Raw genomic sequence first — 17,902 nt, forward strand, 5'->3', positions numbered from 1 at the left:
TATTTGAATTAATATTGAGATGTGAACTGTTTTTTCTTTGGAAGAACCGAAGGGGAAGAGATTAATTATAGACAGTTGTTTGACTGTGAGGTTGGTTCTCTCCCATTTAGTTATCCAGGGATACCGATTCGTCACCGTTATCTAACAAACAAAGAGTGAAAGTGCATTGGGGACAGATGTGAAAAAAAGTTAGTTGTTGATAAGGGGAATTTATGTCGTATGGTGGTAGGCTAGTATTCGTGAACTCGGTGCTTACGAGTTCGTCTATGTTCATGCTACCCTTCTTCGAAGTAAACATAGGGATGCAGAAAAGATTTGATTTCTATGCATCTCATTAATTTTGGTAGAGTGGTGAGAATAAGACAAAATATCACCTAGCAAGGTGGGATATATTGTGTCGACCTAAGGATTAGTTGCTCTGGGTATTGAGAATCTTGAAATAAAAAATACATGTTTGCTTAGTAAATGGCTTTACTGTTTATGCACTAAGGAGGGTGGAGTGTGGATAAAGCTATTGTGTAACATTGGAAGTCCGGCCCCTCCCCCCCCCCCCACCCCAAAAAAAGTATTTACATTCTAAGACCTTGTCACAATTAATGGCTCAATCAAATGACTCACCCTTTTGGAAGGGTTTGATGGGGACTAAGGTTGCCTCCTTCAATAGGGGTACATTCATTATTGAAAATGGGCGCACTACGTGATTTTCAGAGGATATTTGGCTGGCGAATAAACCTCTAGCCCTTCAATACCCAACGCTTTATAGTACTGTGCAACACAAGGAGGCTTATGTTAGTACGATATTGGGCCGGTCCCCTTAAATGTCCAGTACAGGTGGGCTCAGGTTGGGGACAGATGGATTGCTTGGCTTCACGTAGTTAAAAGTCTGATGAAGGTCACCTTATCTAATGAGCATGATATGTTCCAATGGAGGTTGACTGCTTCTAGAGTGTTTTCAGTTAAAGTTAAATCAATGTACATAGACTTGATTAATGTTGGGCCGGTTTTCGGTTCAATTCATATTTGGAAAACCAAAGTTCCTTTAAAGATTAAGATTTTCATATGATTTCGGCATAGAGGTGTGATTCTTACTAAAGACAATTTAGCTAAGCGCAGATGGCAGGGTAGTAAACAATGTTATTTCTATGATCAAGAGGAGACAATTCATCATTTTTGGCATGCTTTACAATTCATGTGTCATTTAATATACCTCCACCTACTAGCATGTCAAATTTGTTTAGTAACTGGTTAGTTGGGGTGGATCCTAAGACTACGATGTGAATCCGTGTTAGAGTATGTGCATTGCTTTGTGCTATTTAGAACTGTAGAAATGATTCTGTGTTTAACACAACAAAGATTCACTTTTTTGCAGGTTATCTATAGAGCTTTATGATGGATCCACATGTGGTACTTACTACACCATGAGGAAGTGAGGTGGTTTATGGTCTATTGGTGCAACAGTTGGAAGACAATAGCACGGGCTACACATAACCGGTTTGGATAGTGGTCGAATAGTATGTATGTGTGTACGAAAGTGCTCTTCTAGTCTTTTTTTTGAGAATCACCGGGGGAGGAGTCCCTCCACCTGAATATATTGCTCAAAGTGGCCATAATGCTAGGAGAGTGATCCAGTTTATAAGGAAAACCGGATCGAAAATCTTAACAAATTGACCCCTTTTATGAGGAAAACCGAGCAGAAAACCAGGCAAGTAACAAGTGTTACAAGAAAAGGAGAGGAACAGGACGCGCAGCATAAGGCAAGACATAGCTGGCAGACTAACAGGACCAGGTAGATGAGGGGTACGTCGAGGGATCACAATACCAAGACTCTACTAATAGCCTAACGCACCGCACCGGCGTGCGTATCAAACCGCACGACACAACATAGGAGCATACACAATCAACGAGTGCCAAAGCTTAACACGAACCTTGACTGAGAGCTCCGCCACGGAAGTTCAAGAGGATTAGCAAGTCGAGGAGGCATCATTGCATCGTCATTCAGCAAAGGTGAATCAAGACGAGACCAAGAGCCTGCATAGTAGCAGGCCGGAGACCACACGTAGGACAACCGAAGAGAAACACCTGAAGAAGAACACACCACCCTCGGTCCTGAGCAGGCCACACCACCACCACCACGCGAACCATCCTCAACCACACGCAGCAACTGAAGCAGTTGTTTGGGTCTCCAAGATGGCGCCTCCAAGGAGGCAGTGTTGTCGAGGACACAACACCGCCATCCGATCAGGCAAGCCCGATCTTAGGTTTTCACCCGGAGACCACAAAGCAAAGTATTGTAGGTGCTAGAGCTCCACAACGGCACCTCCTGCAAGGAAAACAACGTCCATAGACGTCATTGCCGCTGGCATCAACATAGTCGATGCAGGGTTCTCACCCGGAGTTTGAGCACATCCCTACAATAAGACGACAGTCGACCATCATCACTGTCGAACCCTTCAAAAGATGAAGAAGCACGACAAGCCGTCGGAGCCAACCGCACCCTGCGGAGACCACCGACAACCAAACGTCAGCACTAGGCGCGAGATCCATCAACGACCGCCCGAGCACAGGCCACCGGACGTAGCGGAGCACTGCCCGAGGCCAGGAACCACCATGGTCCGGGCTGCAGCCATACATCAGGTGTGCCAAGACACGCCCCACGCGCGCCACCGCACACCCGTCGGAGACCTAAACCGAAGCACCCGCCACGCCAACAGAAAGCAGTGAGATCAAGACCGGCTGCAGCAGTACCGCCACCACCCCCACCACCTCCACAAGCACCACCATCCTTCTCTGCCCCAAGTTGGATGACCATGGGCCGATCCAAGCATCACATCAGCACATCCGCAGGTCAGCCCCGCCACAGCGCAAAAACACCACACCACCGCCACCACTAGCCAGAACGATCGCAGTCCCCCAACCACCACCCTCGCCGGCCGGAGACCCACACGGTCCAGATCTGGTTGCCCAAACAGGCACCAACATAGAGCCAGGAGCACTCACGACCACCATGCGAGGAGAGGCGATGCGGGAGTAGCCGGAAGGTGTCGCGCCCAGGCACGGGCACCGTCCAACGAGCTGCGATGTCCCCCGCACGCACTGGCCCAGATCGGGCATGCACCGTCGCCACGTAGATGCAGTCCACCCGCGCAGCCCCAGCTCCACCTCGCGCCATGGCCGGCGCCCCGAGCTGCCCCCTCCGCGCTAGAGGGGAAGCCGCCGCCGCCTGCCTCCGAGCGGCCAGATCCAGCACGGCCCGTCGCCATCCTCTGCCAACGAGACGGCTGCGAGGAGCAGCAGATGCGCCCCGCCGCCACCTTCCCTGGAGTACGCCCGGCCTTCGCCGGCACCCTCTCAAGTGGCGGCGAGACGGGATGGGGGTGGGATGTGGGAGCGTGGCGGCGCGACGAGGGGTCCCCCCGAGTCGCCAGAGGAGGGGTGACGTGCGCGCGGGGGCGGGAGGGGGGGGTGTGGGGGGGGGGGAGAGCCTGATTCACTCTTCTAGTCTTGAGCTCAAATGAGCTCGGGTGAACAGTAAAATTGAAAAATATTGAAATTTTTCAAAAAATCTGATTTTTTTAGTGACAAACACTGACAAATGTTTTCAATGCTTGCAAATTTTCATTGTGAAATGACATTTGTAGAAGTCGTGGCAAAAAAAAAATCAACACACCAAAATGCTGTTGGAAATGACATTTTTGAAGCATCGATTTTGTTGGTTGTGGCAGTTTTCATTGTAATAATTTCTTTCAGTACATGATCTTAACACTTGTAACCTTTTAGTAAATGGTTGTGTGCATCATAATGGCCGGGCGTATTCCTCTTTTTTTAAATAAAACAAAAAATATGATATATTGTATTGTATTATTCAATAGTTGTAAATTATTTATTGAATATTAGCATAACAAAATTGAATGAATTTCCCTATGCATTATGGTATGCTGAGGTGGAAATTTGTCATGCATAATTGCATGTTGAGATGACATATTTGCATGTTGTTGGAATCGATTGTTTAAGAACTAGAGGAACTACTGGAATGTGGAACTTTACCTAGTCCCGGGTTGTTCGCTGAGTGCATTACTTTCTTTGCACTCGACCAACAAGTCCTTGTGAAGTACATTCTCTTGTGCACTCGGCAAACAATTTTTGCCTAGTATCTTTTTTAAATTCCAGGCATAACCGTTTATCAAGTACCTTTTTTTTGTACTCAGCAAATACTTATTTATTTTTCTTTATCTTCTCCTTTCTCTTGTTTATTTTCTAGTTCTTCTAGTTTTAGTTCTAGTTGGTCCTAGTTGACTAATTAGAGCTAAATTAATCCTCTTGTCCTCATAATTAGGATTCTAGTGTGGTTCTAATCTCCTCTCTCTAATTCTTCCGCGATGATTAGCTCTGGACGGTGAAGCGCTGCCGGATCGTGAAGGTTGCACGCTTGGAACCAAGTAGAGAGGACATGCTTTCGGTCTTCAGTTCGATGGAATGTTCGTGGGCGGTACGAGGGATCGTTCATCTACTGTTCGAGGGACTCCAAGTACGATCGACACCGACACGTTCTTCTTCCGCTGCAACTTCTTGGTGATGGTAACGATCATGATCCCAACCTGTAATGCATCTTCATATTGATCTTGATTGATCGCAAGTGCAATATTTTTTTTGTTTTCTCGTACGTTTCTCGACAACTATACCAAATTTGTTTGGTAATTGGTTGGGTGGTATTCATCATTCCTCGAAGGGCCAAATCCATGTGGGAGTTTGTGCCTAGCATTGGGCAATGTGGAATTGCTAGAATGAGTGCATTTTTAACAGATAATCTATTCCATATTTTTTACAGCTTATCTTCGAAACTACGGCGTCAATACATACATGGGCATCACGGCTTCATGTGGACACATGAGGGCTTATGGCCGTTGGGTGTAGCCGCATGGAAATGGTTAAAGGGGGGTCGTTCAGCTAGTTTGGTTGGCGTGCCAGTAGCAGATTATGTGGATGAGCGATGTAATCTTGCATTTTCGACCGGTGTGGTCGTGTGTTGATGTAAACGCTTTGGTACTTGGTGATTTGGAATTTTTATGTTTAGTAAATGGTTGTGTGTAGACATGATGAAGAGGCCGGGGTTATCCCTTTTTAATTATTATTTTTATTAAATTTGATGTAATGCAACAAGATCAATAACAACAAATAAGGTACAAAACATGGACAACCATAGCAGATTGATTCAAAGTACTTCCATCGATCACTCCACCTATCGTGGACCCTCCAGCCAGGTCGTATGGGTCCGAGCCATCTGGGCGTATCGGACGGCTTGCGGCACTCCCGAGAGGCTCCCGACGCAAGCCACAATGTGATGGACGGCCAGGAATCTCTCTCGGTCGCGAAGAGCCCCGGGAGATGGGTACACTAGCATCCTTTATAGGAGTAATTAACATACCTATGGACTAAATGTTTTGATCACACAATTGTAAAATTAAGTCTTGAGGCTTGATCCAACACTTGTCCTTCGCATTTTAAGGGGTACATCCCTTGTTGTACCTATATTGAACTTTCCTAGAACATTCCTTCAATAGGCATTAGTTCAATGAGATATATGTTGTTATAGATTACCAAAACTGCCCAAGGATTAGATGCACTTTCATCAGCTCTTACATGTGCGTTCATTGAAGGTAATGGTAGGTTAAACTTTTTCTAGACTAAGTCATGGAGTTTGAGACATATCAAGCCCCTGAGTAACACTGTTTTTTTAGCAACAAACTAGTTTCACTCAATGAGAGCCAAGATGTCAATTTGGGAAGTTCTCCTACAAGCCAATTCTTAACCTGGCACTGAACTAAGAAACTTTTAATTGGTCCCAAACACTTCTGGTGAAGTTTCCAATTGTTGGGGAACGTAGTAATTTCAAAAAAATTCCTATGCACACGCAAGATCATGGTGATACATAGCAACGAGAGGGGAGAGTGTTGTCCACGTACCCTCATAGACCAAAAGCGGAAGCGTTAGCACAACACGGTTGATGTAGTCGTACCTCTTCACGATCCGACCGATCAAGTACCGAACGCACAACACCTCCGAGTTCAGCACACGTTCAGCCCGATGACGTCTCTCGAACTCCGATTCAGCCGAGTGTTGAGGGAGAGTTTCGTCAGCACAACGGCATGGTGACGATGATGATGTTCTACCGACGCAGGGCTTCGCCTAAGCACCGCTACAGTATTATCGAGGTGGACTATGGTGGAGGGGGGCACCGCCACTACTAGGGAAAAGCCTATACACAGAATCTTACCAGTAGCGCTGTACAAAATCAAGCGTTACTGCTACTTAATAGCAGCACGCGTAAATAAACCGCGCTACTGCTATGACTTTAGCAGTAGCGCGTAGTAGCGAAAAGCGCTGCTGCTATGTTTGAACTGGGCGCACATGGCTAGCCCAACCTAGCAGTAGCGCGTATACTGGCCTAGCGCTACTGCTACTCTCCTTAGCTGTAGTGCGCTTACGTGTAAGGCGCTGCTGCTAACGGAAATAAAATAAAGTGAAAAACAAGTAGAAAAGTAAATGAAAATGAAAGAAATAGAAAAAGGAGAAAGGGAAAAAATAAAATGTAAAGAAAAATAAAAGAAAAAAAGGGAAAAAGGGAGAAAGGAATAGCAGTAGCGGGTTTCAGGAAACGCGCTATAGCTAACTTAGCTATAGCGCGTTTCCGGAAACGCGCTACCGTTACGTTTCACTTAAACAGCGGTTTCCCCCCCGCCCCCTGGCCACCACTTCTTCCCCAAATCCCTCGCCCTCGCCGCCGTCTCCCAAATTTGCTGTCGCCCCACTTCGCCGCCGTCTCCTCACCGCCGCCGCCCGAGGCTGCCCTCAGCCTCACCGCCGCCGCCCGAGGCCGCCCTCGACCTCACCGTCGGCGCCCTCCACCTCACCGCCGCCCGAGCCCGCCCAGGACCGCCGTTGCCCGTGCCCGAGCCCGCCCTCTCCGCCCCTGCCTCCGTCACCGAGCACCTCCCCGCCACCGTCTCTCCCCTCTCTGTAAGTCCCCCACCCCTCCCCCACTAATCTCTCTCTGTATTTTAGAGAAAAAATTAGATGTTAATTAGATGTTTTTCAGTTAGGGAACTAGAGTTTTGCTAGGTTAATTAGGTTAGTAGTGCTGCTAGTAGTAGTGGTACAGTAGGTTAATTAGGTGATGTTAAATGAATAACCTAAATGAATGAAATTAGTAGTTAACTGAATTTTTTTCCTTTCATCATTATAGAGCACTAAAGTTAACTGAATTTTGTTCTATTAGTAGTTAAATGAATTTTCTTCTACACTTTGTTTTTGAATTAGCTTGCGAAATTTGGACATGTGGTTGCTCGTGTATATTTGGACACTGTTTCCAGGGAATGATGCTTAGTGGCCTATGTTTTGCCGGAATGTTGATTCATTTCTTTTCCGGCAAATTTCAGGCTCTCGATTTGTCCACTTTTTAGCAAAGGTCATGCCGAAATTTTCCGTGAATTTCGGCATGACTTGTGCTACAAACTAGGACATATCGAGTGCCCGTGATTTGCGCGCCAGGAAGGAGTCAACATTCCTGCAAAACAATAGGCCTTTTTTGTGTCATTATTCATTTTATTAGGTCTAGAATTAATTGACTAGATTTAATCATAGGAAACATGGCTAGCAACGATGAAGGACAGGGTTCTGGTGATTGCGACGATGCCTACCGGGCGGAAGACGAATTTTTTAGCCTTACCGACGATCAACCGATGTTATTGCTGGCCCCATCGGTGGCATTGGGGACTGAGACCGACACGCAGACCGGTGGTGAGACTGAGACCGGCGCTCAGACTCAGACCGACATCGAGACCGGCGCTGAGACTGAGACCGACGCTGCCTCGGGGAGCGGAGCCGGTGTAGAACCGAAAGCAAAGAGGCAACGGGTTCCTAACAAACTCAAGACTACTAGAGTGGTGGTCACGAAGGTGGACGACGGCAATTTTGAGCCAACGGTGCCCGAGGAAGCGCGTCGATGCTACGACAATCAAATAGACTGCATCGTACGGACAACCGCCACCATCAACGATGAGAAACTACAGAAGATAGAAAATATGAGGAGCTCCCTCCTAAAGAAGTTTCACCAGATATTCTTGTTCCCGGACCGGAATGAGAATGATTATAAAGATCCAGATGAGGACCCGGCAATGAAGAAGATAAACAAGCACGCCATGACCAAGTTTAGCGACGCGTTGGCCGCCTGGAAAAATCGAGTGAAAGCAAGGATCATCGACAAGAAGGAACCCTACTCCGAGATTGTAAAGGATAATCTGACAATCACAGAAGATCAGTTTCAAATATTCAAGGAGGCTTGCGAGGCCGAAGATGCCAAAAAAAGTCTAAGTACATGAAGGGGCTTCAAGAGAGGAACTTTGGGAGCCACCACCTCGTAAGCCGTGGTTACGGCGGAAAGAGGTCCAAATGGGCCAAGGAGGACGTGGAAGCCGCGAGTCTGGGCATCACAGACCCCTTGGCGGAGTTCACCGTCCCACAGGAGCGTGACGTCCTCAGGGCCCAGCACCATTGGGACCCAGTGAAAAAGGTTTACGAGACAACACCGGTCATTACGGAGTTCATAAAAATGCTGGTAATTTTAGTTTCTGATCAATTCGACTGCACACGTTAGTCATATTTGTAAACAATCGTTGTGCCTTTTGCAGAGAGAGCAGCACAGGATTGCGGCCGAAAGCGACTCGCCGTCTGAGGCATTGGCGAGGCCCAAGTGGGACACTCCATTCAACCGGGCATTGAACATATTGAAACGACAACCGGTGGATACTGGACCGTCATATGGACGCGTGCACGGTGTCGGAGACGGCGCCACGTGGAAGAAGTACTACCATGAGACCATGGAGGAGAGAAAGGAAAGACGGAGGTTAAATGAAGAAAACATCGACAAGAGGGTTGAGATTGCGGTTGAGAAGAAATCAACTCAGACAGTCGCAACAGCGGTAGCTGCCGCAAAATAGGTGGCTGTAGATATTTCTACTACCTTGGTTCCGGGCGTTTTCAATTGGACCAGGCAAAATCCAGAAAAAAATGTAGCGGACTTTCCCCTTGCTGACTTCTTGGCGGGGAGCAGCTCGACTAGCGTTGCACCAGCACCTGCTCCCGCACCTGCTCCCGCACCGGCTCCCGCATCGGACGTGCTAGGTGGTGCTTTGTCTTTGGCTGAGCTCGACGCCCTCACGGTACCTGTCACACCGGCCCCCTTCAATATAAATGTATAATCTCCCGTTTTCGTTGCCTTTCGGATGTCTCACGTCGCAGACTTTTCTGCAGGCCGACGAAACCCCGTGCACCATATTGTACACCATCGGCGACCAGAAGGTGGACGTGGGGAAGGCGACGATAATGGAGCCGAAGGAACCATTGTTCCACAGCCGGCCGATCCCCCCGAACGTCTTCAAGGTTTTCGTGGCCAGTGTCAAACCAGGCCACGAGAATTTGCCTCCTCCAGTACTACTAGGGGATGACGACGAGACACCGCGGCGGCTTGGTGATTGTTGCAATGCTGGGTGGGTCCTGTTGTGGCCAAAGAGTCTGCTTCGTCTGGAGGCGGCCGGGAGCACACCCACGAGCACGCAGCCTCAGCAAGGTATGAACATCAACACCCCACCTAACCAATTAGCGTCGGGTGTCGGGTTGGGTGATAGCGGACGGGGTAAGGAGGAGGCTCCATTAGTCGCTGATGACGTCGCCATGGATGAGGATGAGGACGACGATGGCGCTGCTGAACAGTATGTCTATACTGGCGCCTCCTCAGGGTTTGAGCATCATGAGTCGGTGCCTGAATTGCCGTCTCAACATATTATGGACGACCTTCCGGTAGTAAAGAAGTTTAGGAAGAGAGCGAGGAAAGGCAAAAAAGCTGTTTCTATGATCTAGCAGCCTCGGCTTCAGGACCGTATAGATATCCCCGATGCGGATAAATGGCATATCCCCGGTCAACTAATCCTACCTGCAACAGTGCTACGGGCCAGATTCGGCGATCTAAAGAGACTTCATGACGATGTGCTGCGGGTATAGAAAGACCTCATCGCCTCGAAAGATCCAGGATACCCACTCTACGTGGTTAACGTTCGGCGGCAAATGTCGTACGTCGACAGCTTCCCCGCGGATAAGTTCTTCCTCCGATTCGATTACATATTCAACATGTTTCATGTGAAGAAGCTGGATTTTACGTTTGTCCGCCTTTATACCTTGCACATGAACTACATCATCGGGGTTGAGCAGATATCTCATATCTGTGTCGCTGACCCGTACTACATGCACGAGGGCTTCTTGGGAGTCTGCGCAAATCACCTTGAATGCGCGAGGGATTACATCGACAGTTTCATGCTCGCCAATAAGGACAAGGGGGCGTTTCTCGTGCCTTATCATCCCGTGTAAGTCATCCACGCTGCTATCCTTCCTTTGATTTCAATCATTCATTTGCACGGTGGAGGCTAATTAATTTGAGAACTTATTTTGCGCAGTGGCGGGCGCGCCATCCTCATCATCCTCTACCCCCGATTCTCCCACGCTCTTTACTTGGACTCGTCGAAGAACATTCACAAAAAGGATTACACCCACATCAAGGATGTTCTCGACAGTGCTATGTATTACTACCAATCAATGGGTGGAGAGGTCAGGGACAAGAAGATGAGGGGCGGCAGGGTCGCCTTCGGCCATAAGACCGACTTCTGCTGCATCCAGCAACCGAACGATTCTCTTAATGATGGATTCTATGTCCTACACCACATGCTGGAGTACAGACGGGATCGCCAGAACCTTCGCATGGCACCTTCTTCCGGCGATGCCCATATTCTGCAATGGGCAAAGGACATAGGAGATATCGAGGATCATCGACTTTGAGCTGAGTTCTATAACATCTAGCGCGAACTTGCCCAAATCATCATGAAGGAGGTCGTCGAAAAAACATGGATGTTCTATGAAGAAGGACAAATGTCGCGGGAAGACGTCCGAACATGGATAGCCTCTCAGCGTCTTGACCTGAAGCCTTTCACTAGGCTCGGGGACTATCTCCCTGACTTGGATGGATGGAACGACATGTTGGAGTGATTGTCGATATATGACAATGTGTCCGTTTAGTCCATACTTTTTGTATGATAAAACTTTGAGTTATGCATGGTGAAACTTTATTTGTGATGTAATTAAACCGTCCTCCTCCTCGACTAGCGAAAATCACTCTAGTTAGGGCATTTTGGGGTACGATGAACCTTGGTATGATATGTTGTTTCTATTTTTGCCAAGTCTGTCTCTTTCTGTTGCTCAACTATATATGTTGCATATCATCGACTCATGTGATGATGCAGGTGCATAGATCATAGATGGCGAAGAAGTGCTACGCCAGGAGTATATATACGACAAGTGGCCGGAGTTTCAGGCCCAGGTGTACCGGTTTCCAGTTTCCGAGCGACAGGTAGTAGTTAGTTTAGAGGTTCACGCTAATGCGAGAGAGGGATACGAACTCATGTTCTCAAAGTGATAGCTCTTCTCGCGTATATCATTGTTTAGATGGATGACGATGTATTTGCATATCATTCGAGACTTGTATCGCTATTTTCGAGATGATGACGAGAGACCACTTTGTGTTGGATGATGATTATGATGATGACATGATTTGATGAGACTAATTGTATGTATATGCTATGATTACATTTGTATGTGTATGATATGCTAAAGATTATTGTATAAAGCCTATTCAAATACAAAACAAATATGCAGGAAAAAAACTAATAAATAAACTAGTAGTAGCGAGGGGGGAAATTTAGCAGTAGCGCCGCATTATCAGTAGCGCATCCCAGCAAACAGCGCTGCAGATAATATCAGTAGCGCCCTTTCCCAAAGAGCGCTACAACTATTCATGTATAGCAATAGCGTGGGACAACAGGCGCTACTGCTATACGTTAGCTGTAGCGCCTTATTAGTAGCGCCGGTGCCTGCGCTACTGAGAGGCCCAAAACCCTCGCTGCTGCCAGGCTTTTCCCTAGTAGTGCGCACACGGCTAAGAGATCAATGATCAATTGTTGTGTCTATGGGGTGCCCTTGCCCCTGTATATAAAGGAGCAAGGGAGGAGGAGGCCGGCCCTAGGAGGGGCGCGCCAAGGGAGTAGGATTCCTACTCCTAGTTGGAGTAGGTTTCCTCCTTTCCTAGTCCAACTAGGAGAAGAGGGGAAAGGGGGGGAAGAGGAGAAGGAAGGGAGAGGGGGGCCGCGCCCCAAACCCCTTGTCCAATTCGGACTGGGCTTGGGAGGGGCGCGCGCCACCTCCTGGCTGCTGCCTCTCCTTCCCAATAAGGCCCATTAAGGCCCAATACTTCTTTCCCGTATTCCTGTAACTCCCCGGTACTCCGAAAAATACCCGAATCACTCGGAACCTTTCCGATGTCTGAATATAGTCGTCCAATATATCGATCTTTACGTCTCGACCATTTCGAGACTCTTCGTCATGTCCCCGATCTCATCCGGGACTCCAAACAACCTTCGGTACATCAAAACATATAAACTCATAATATAACTGTCATCGTAACGTTAAGCGTGCGGACCCTACGGGTTCGAGAACTATGTAGACATGATCGAGACATGTCTCCGGTCAATAACCAATAGCGGAACCTAGATGCTCATATTGGCTCGCACATATTCTACGAAGATCTTTATCGGTCAGACCGCATAACAACATACGTTGTTCCCTTTGTCATTGGTATGTTACTTGCCCAAGATTCGATCGTCGGTATCTCAATACTTAGTTCAATCTTGTTACCGGCAAGTCTCTTTACTCGTTCTGTAATACATCATCCCGCAACTAACTCATTAGTTGCAATGCTTGCAAGGCTTAAGTGATGTGCATTACCGAGAGGGCCCAGAGATACCTCTCCGACAATTGGAGTGACAAATCCTAATCTCGAAATACGCCAACCCAACAAGTACCTTCGGAGACACCTGTAGAGCACCTTTATAATCACCCAGTTACGTTGTGACGTTTGGTAGCACACAAAGTGTTCCTCCGGTAAACGGGAGTTGCATAATCTAATAGTCATAGGAACATGTATAAGTCATGAAGAAAGCAATAGCAACAAACTAAACGGAATGGGTCAAGTCAATCACATCATTCTCCTAATGATGTGATCCCGTTAATCAAATGACAACTGATGTCTATGGCTAGGAAACATAACCATCTTTGATCAACGAGCTAGTCAAGTAGAGGCATACTAGTGACACTCTGTTTGTCTATGTATTCACACATGTATCATGTTTCCGGTTAATACAATTCTAGCATGAATAATAAACATTTATCATGAAATAAGGAAATAAATAATAACTTTATTATTGCCTCTAGGGCATATTTCCTTCAGTCTCCCACTTGCACTAGAGTCAATAATCTAGTTCACATCACCATGTGATTTAACACCAATAGTTCACATCTTGATCGTGTTTTGCTTGTGAGAGAAATTTAGTCAACGGGTCTGCCAAATTTAGATCTGTATGTATTTTGCAAATTTATATGTCAACAATGCTCTGCACGGAGCTACTCTAGCTAATTGCTCGCACTTTCAATATGTATCCAGATTGAGATTTAGAGTCATCTAGATCAGTGTCAAAATTTGCATCAAAGTAACCTTTTACGACGAACCTTTTTGTCACCTCCATAATCGAGAAACATATCCTTATTCCACTAAGGATAATTTTGACCGCTGTCCAGTGATCTACTCCTAGATCACTATTGTACTCCCTTGCCAAAATCAGTGTAGGGTATAGAATAGATCTGGTACACAGCATGGCATACTTTATAGAACCTATGGCCAAGGCATAGGGAATGACTTTCATTCTCTTTCTATCTTCTGCCGTGGTCGGGCTTTGAGTCTTACTCAATTTCACACCTTGTAACACAGGCAAGAACTCTTTCTTTGACTGTTCCATTTTGAACTACTTCAAAATCTTGTCAAGGTATGTACTCATTGAAAAAACTTCTCAAGCGTCTTGATCTATCTCTATAGATCTTGATGCTCAATGTGTAAGCAGCTTCACCAAGGTCTTTCTTTGAAAAACTCCCTTCAAACACTCCTTTATGCTTTGCAGAATAATTCTACATTATTCCTGATCAACCATATGTCATTCACATATACTTATCAGAAATGTTGTAGTGCTCCCACTCACTTTCTTGTAAATACAGGCTTCACCGCAAGTCTGTATAAAACCAAATGCTTTGATCACACTATCAAAGCGTTTATTCCAACTCCGAGAGGCTTGCACCAGTCCATAAAATGGATTGCTGGAGCTTGCACACTTTGTTAGCTCCCTTTGGATCGACAAAACCTTCTGGTTGCATCATATACAACTCTTCTTCCAGAAATCCATTCAGGAATGCAGTTTTGACATCCATTTTCCAAATTTCATAATCATAAAATGCGGCAATTGCTAAGATGATTCGGACAGACTTAAGCATCGCTACGGTTGAGAAGGTCTCATCGTAGTCAATCCCTTGAACTTGTCGAAAACCTTTCGCAACAAGTCGAGCTTTATAGACAGTAACATTACCGTCAGCGTCAGTCTTCTTCTTGAAGATCCATTTATTCTCAATTGCTTGACGATCATCGGGCAAGTCAACCAAAGTCCACACTTTGTTCTCATACATGGATCCCATCTTAGATTTCATGGCTTCAAGCCATTTTGCGGAATCTGGGCTCACCATCGCTTCTTCATAGTTCGTAGGTTCGTCATGGTCTAGCAACATAACCTCCAGAACAGGATCACCATACCACTCTGGTGCGGATCTTACTCTGGTTGACCTACGAGGTTCAGTAACAACTTGATCTGAAGTTCCATGATCATCATCATTAACTTCCTCACTAATTGGTGTAGTCGTCACAGGAACCGGTTTCTGTGATGAACTACTTTCCAATAAGGGAGCAGGTACAGTTACCTCATCAAGTTCTACTTTCCTCCCACTCACTTCTTTCAAGAGAAACTCCTTCTCTAGAAAGGATCCATTCTTAGCAACGAATGTCTTGCCTTTGGATCTGTGATAGAAGGTGTACTCAACTATCTCCTTTGGGTATCCTATGAAGACGCACTTCTTCGACTTGGTTTTGAGCTTATCAAGATGAAACTTTTTCACATAAGCATCACAACTCCAAACTTTAAGAAACGACAGCTTAGGTTTCTTGCTAAACCATAGTTCATACGGTGTCATCTCAATGGATTTAGATGGTGCCCTTTTTTAATGTGAATGCAGCTGTCTCTAATGCATAACCCCAAAACGATAGTGGTAAATCGGTAAGAGACATCATAGATTGCACTATATCCAATAAAGTTCGGTTATGACGTTTGGACACACCATTACGCTGTGGTGTTCCAGGTGGCATGAGTTTGTGAAACTATTCCACATTGTTTTAATTGAAGAACAAACTCGTAACTCAAATATTTTTCTCCGTGATCAGATCGTAGAAACCTTATTTTCTTGTCACGATGTTTTTCCACTTCACTCTGAAATTCTTTGAACTTTTCAAATGTTTCAGACTTATGTTTCATCAAGTAGATATACCCATATCTGCTCAAATCATCTGTGAAGGTCAGAAAATAACGATACCTGCCGCGAGCCTCAACACTCATCGGATCGCATACATCAGTATGTATTATTTCCAATAAGTCAGTTGCTCGCTCCATTGTTCCGGAGAACGGTGTTTTAGTCATCTTTCCCATGAGGCACGGTTCACATGCATCAAGTGATTCATAATCGAGTGATTCCAAAATCCCATCAGCATGGAGTTTCTTCATGCGCTTTACACCAATATGACCTAAACGGCAGTGCCACAAATGAGTTTCACTATCATTATTAACTTTGCATCTTTTGGCTTCAATATTATGAATATGTGTATCACTACGATCGAGATCCAACGAACCATTTTCATTGGGTGTGTAACCATATAAGGTTTTATTCATGTAAACAGAACAATGATTATTCTCTAACTTAAATGAATAACCGTATTGCAATAAACATGATCAAATCATATTCATGCTCAACACAAACACCAAATAACACTTATTTAGGTTCAACACTAATCCCGAAAGTATAGGGAGTGTGCGATGATGATCATATCAATCTTGGAACCACTTCCAATACACATCGTCACTTCATCCTTAACTAGTTTCTGTTCATTATGCAACTCCCGTTTCGAGTTACTACTCTTTAGCAACTGAACCAGTATCAATTACCGAGGGGTTGCTATAAACACTAGTAAAGTACACGTCAATAACATGTATATCAAATATACTTTTGTTCACTTTGCCATCCTTTTCATCCGCCAATTATTTGGGGTAGTTCCGCTTCCAGTGACCAGTCCTTTTTGCAGTAGAAGCACTCAGTATCAGGCTTAGGTCCAAACTTGGGATTCGTCACTTGAGAGCAGCAACTTGCTTGCCATTCTTCTTGAAGTTCCCCTTCTTTCCCTTTGCCCTTTTCTTGAAACTAGTGATCTTGTTAACCATCAACACTTGATGCTCTTTTCTTGATTTCTACCTTCGCTGATTTCAGCATCGCGAAGAGCTCGAGAATTACTTTCGTCATCCCTTGCATACTATAGTTCATCACGAAGTTCTACTAACTTGGTGATGGTGACTAGAGAACTCTGCCAATCACTATCTTATTTGGAAGATTAACTCCCACTTGATTCAAGCGATTGTAGTATCCAGACAATCTGAGCACATGCTCACTGCTTGAGCTATTCTCCTCCATCTTTTAGCTATAGAACTTGTTGGAGACTTCATATCTCTCAACTCGGGTATTTGCTTGAAATATTAATTTCAACTCCTGGAACATCTGATATGGTCCATGACGTTCAAAACGTCTTTGAAGTACCGATTCTAAGCCGTTAAGCATGGTTCACTAAATGATCAAGTAGTCATCATATTGAGCTAGCCAAATGTTCATAACGTCTGCACTTGCTCCTGCAATAGGTCTGTCACTTAGCGATGCATCAAGGACATAGTTCTTCTGTGCAGCAATGAGGATAAACCTCAGATCACGGATCCAATCCGCATCTTTGCTACTAACATCTTTCAACTTAGTTTTCTCTAGGAACATATCAAAAATAAAACAGGGGAGCTAAACGCGAGCTATTGATCTACAACATAGATATGCTAATACTACCAGGACTAAGTTCATGATAAATTAAAGTTCAATTAATCATATTACTTAAGAACTCCCACTTAGACAGACATCCCTCTAATCCTCTAAGTGATCATGTGATCCAAATCAACTAAACCATGTCCGATCATCACGTGAGATGGAGTAGTTTCAATGGTGAACATCACTATGTTGATCATATCTACTATATGATTCACGCTTGACCTTTCAGTCTCCGTGTTCTGAGGCCATATCTGTTATATGCTAGGCTCGTCAAGTTTAACCTGAGTATTCCACGTGTGCAACTGTTTTGCACCCGTTATATTTGAACGTAGAGCCTATCACACCCGATCATCACGTGGTGTCTCAGCATGAAGAACTTTCGCAACGGTGCATACTCAGGGAGAACACTTATACTTTGATAATTTAGTGAGGGATCATCTTATAATGCTACCGTCAATCAAAGCAAGATAAGATGCATAAAAGATAAACATCACATGCAATAAATATAAGTGATATGATATGGCCATCATCATCTTGTGCTTGTGATCTCCATCTCCGAAGCACCGTCATGATCACCATCGTCACCGGCGCGACACCTTGATCTCCATCGTAGTATCGTTGTCGTCTCGCCAATCTTATGCTTCTACGACTATCGCTAACTCTTAGTGATAAAGTAAAGCATTACAGGGTGATTGCATTGCATACAATAAAGCGACAACCATATGGCTCCTGCGAGTTGCCGATAACT

The 17,902-nt window shown here is 45.5% G+C and overlaps 1 pseudogene; it reads left to right on the forward strand.

Moving 5' to 3' along the window:
* Positions 1-2,457: 2,457 nt before the first annotated feature.
* LOC147993021 (uncharacterized) lies at positions 2,458-4,911 on the forward strand (annotated as a pseudogene).
* The last annotated feature ends 12,991 nt before the right edge of the window (positions 4,912-17,902 follow it).

Source organism: Triticum urartu, chromosome 1A (genome assembly GCF_056163025.1).
Source record: "Triticum urartu cultivar PI428250 chromosome 1A, HENAU_Tu73, whole genome shotgun sequence".
Taxonomy (NCBI): Eukaryota; Viridiplantae; Streptophyta; class Magnoliopsida; order Poales; family Poaceae; genus Triticum; species Triticum urartu.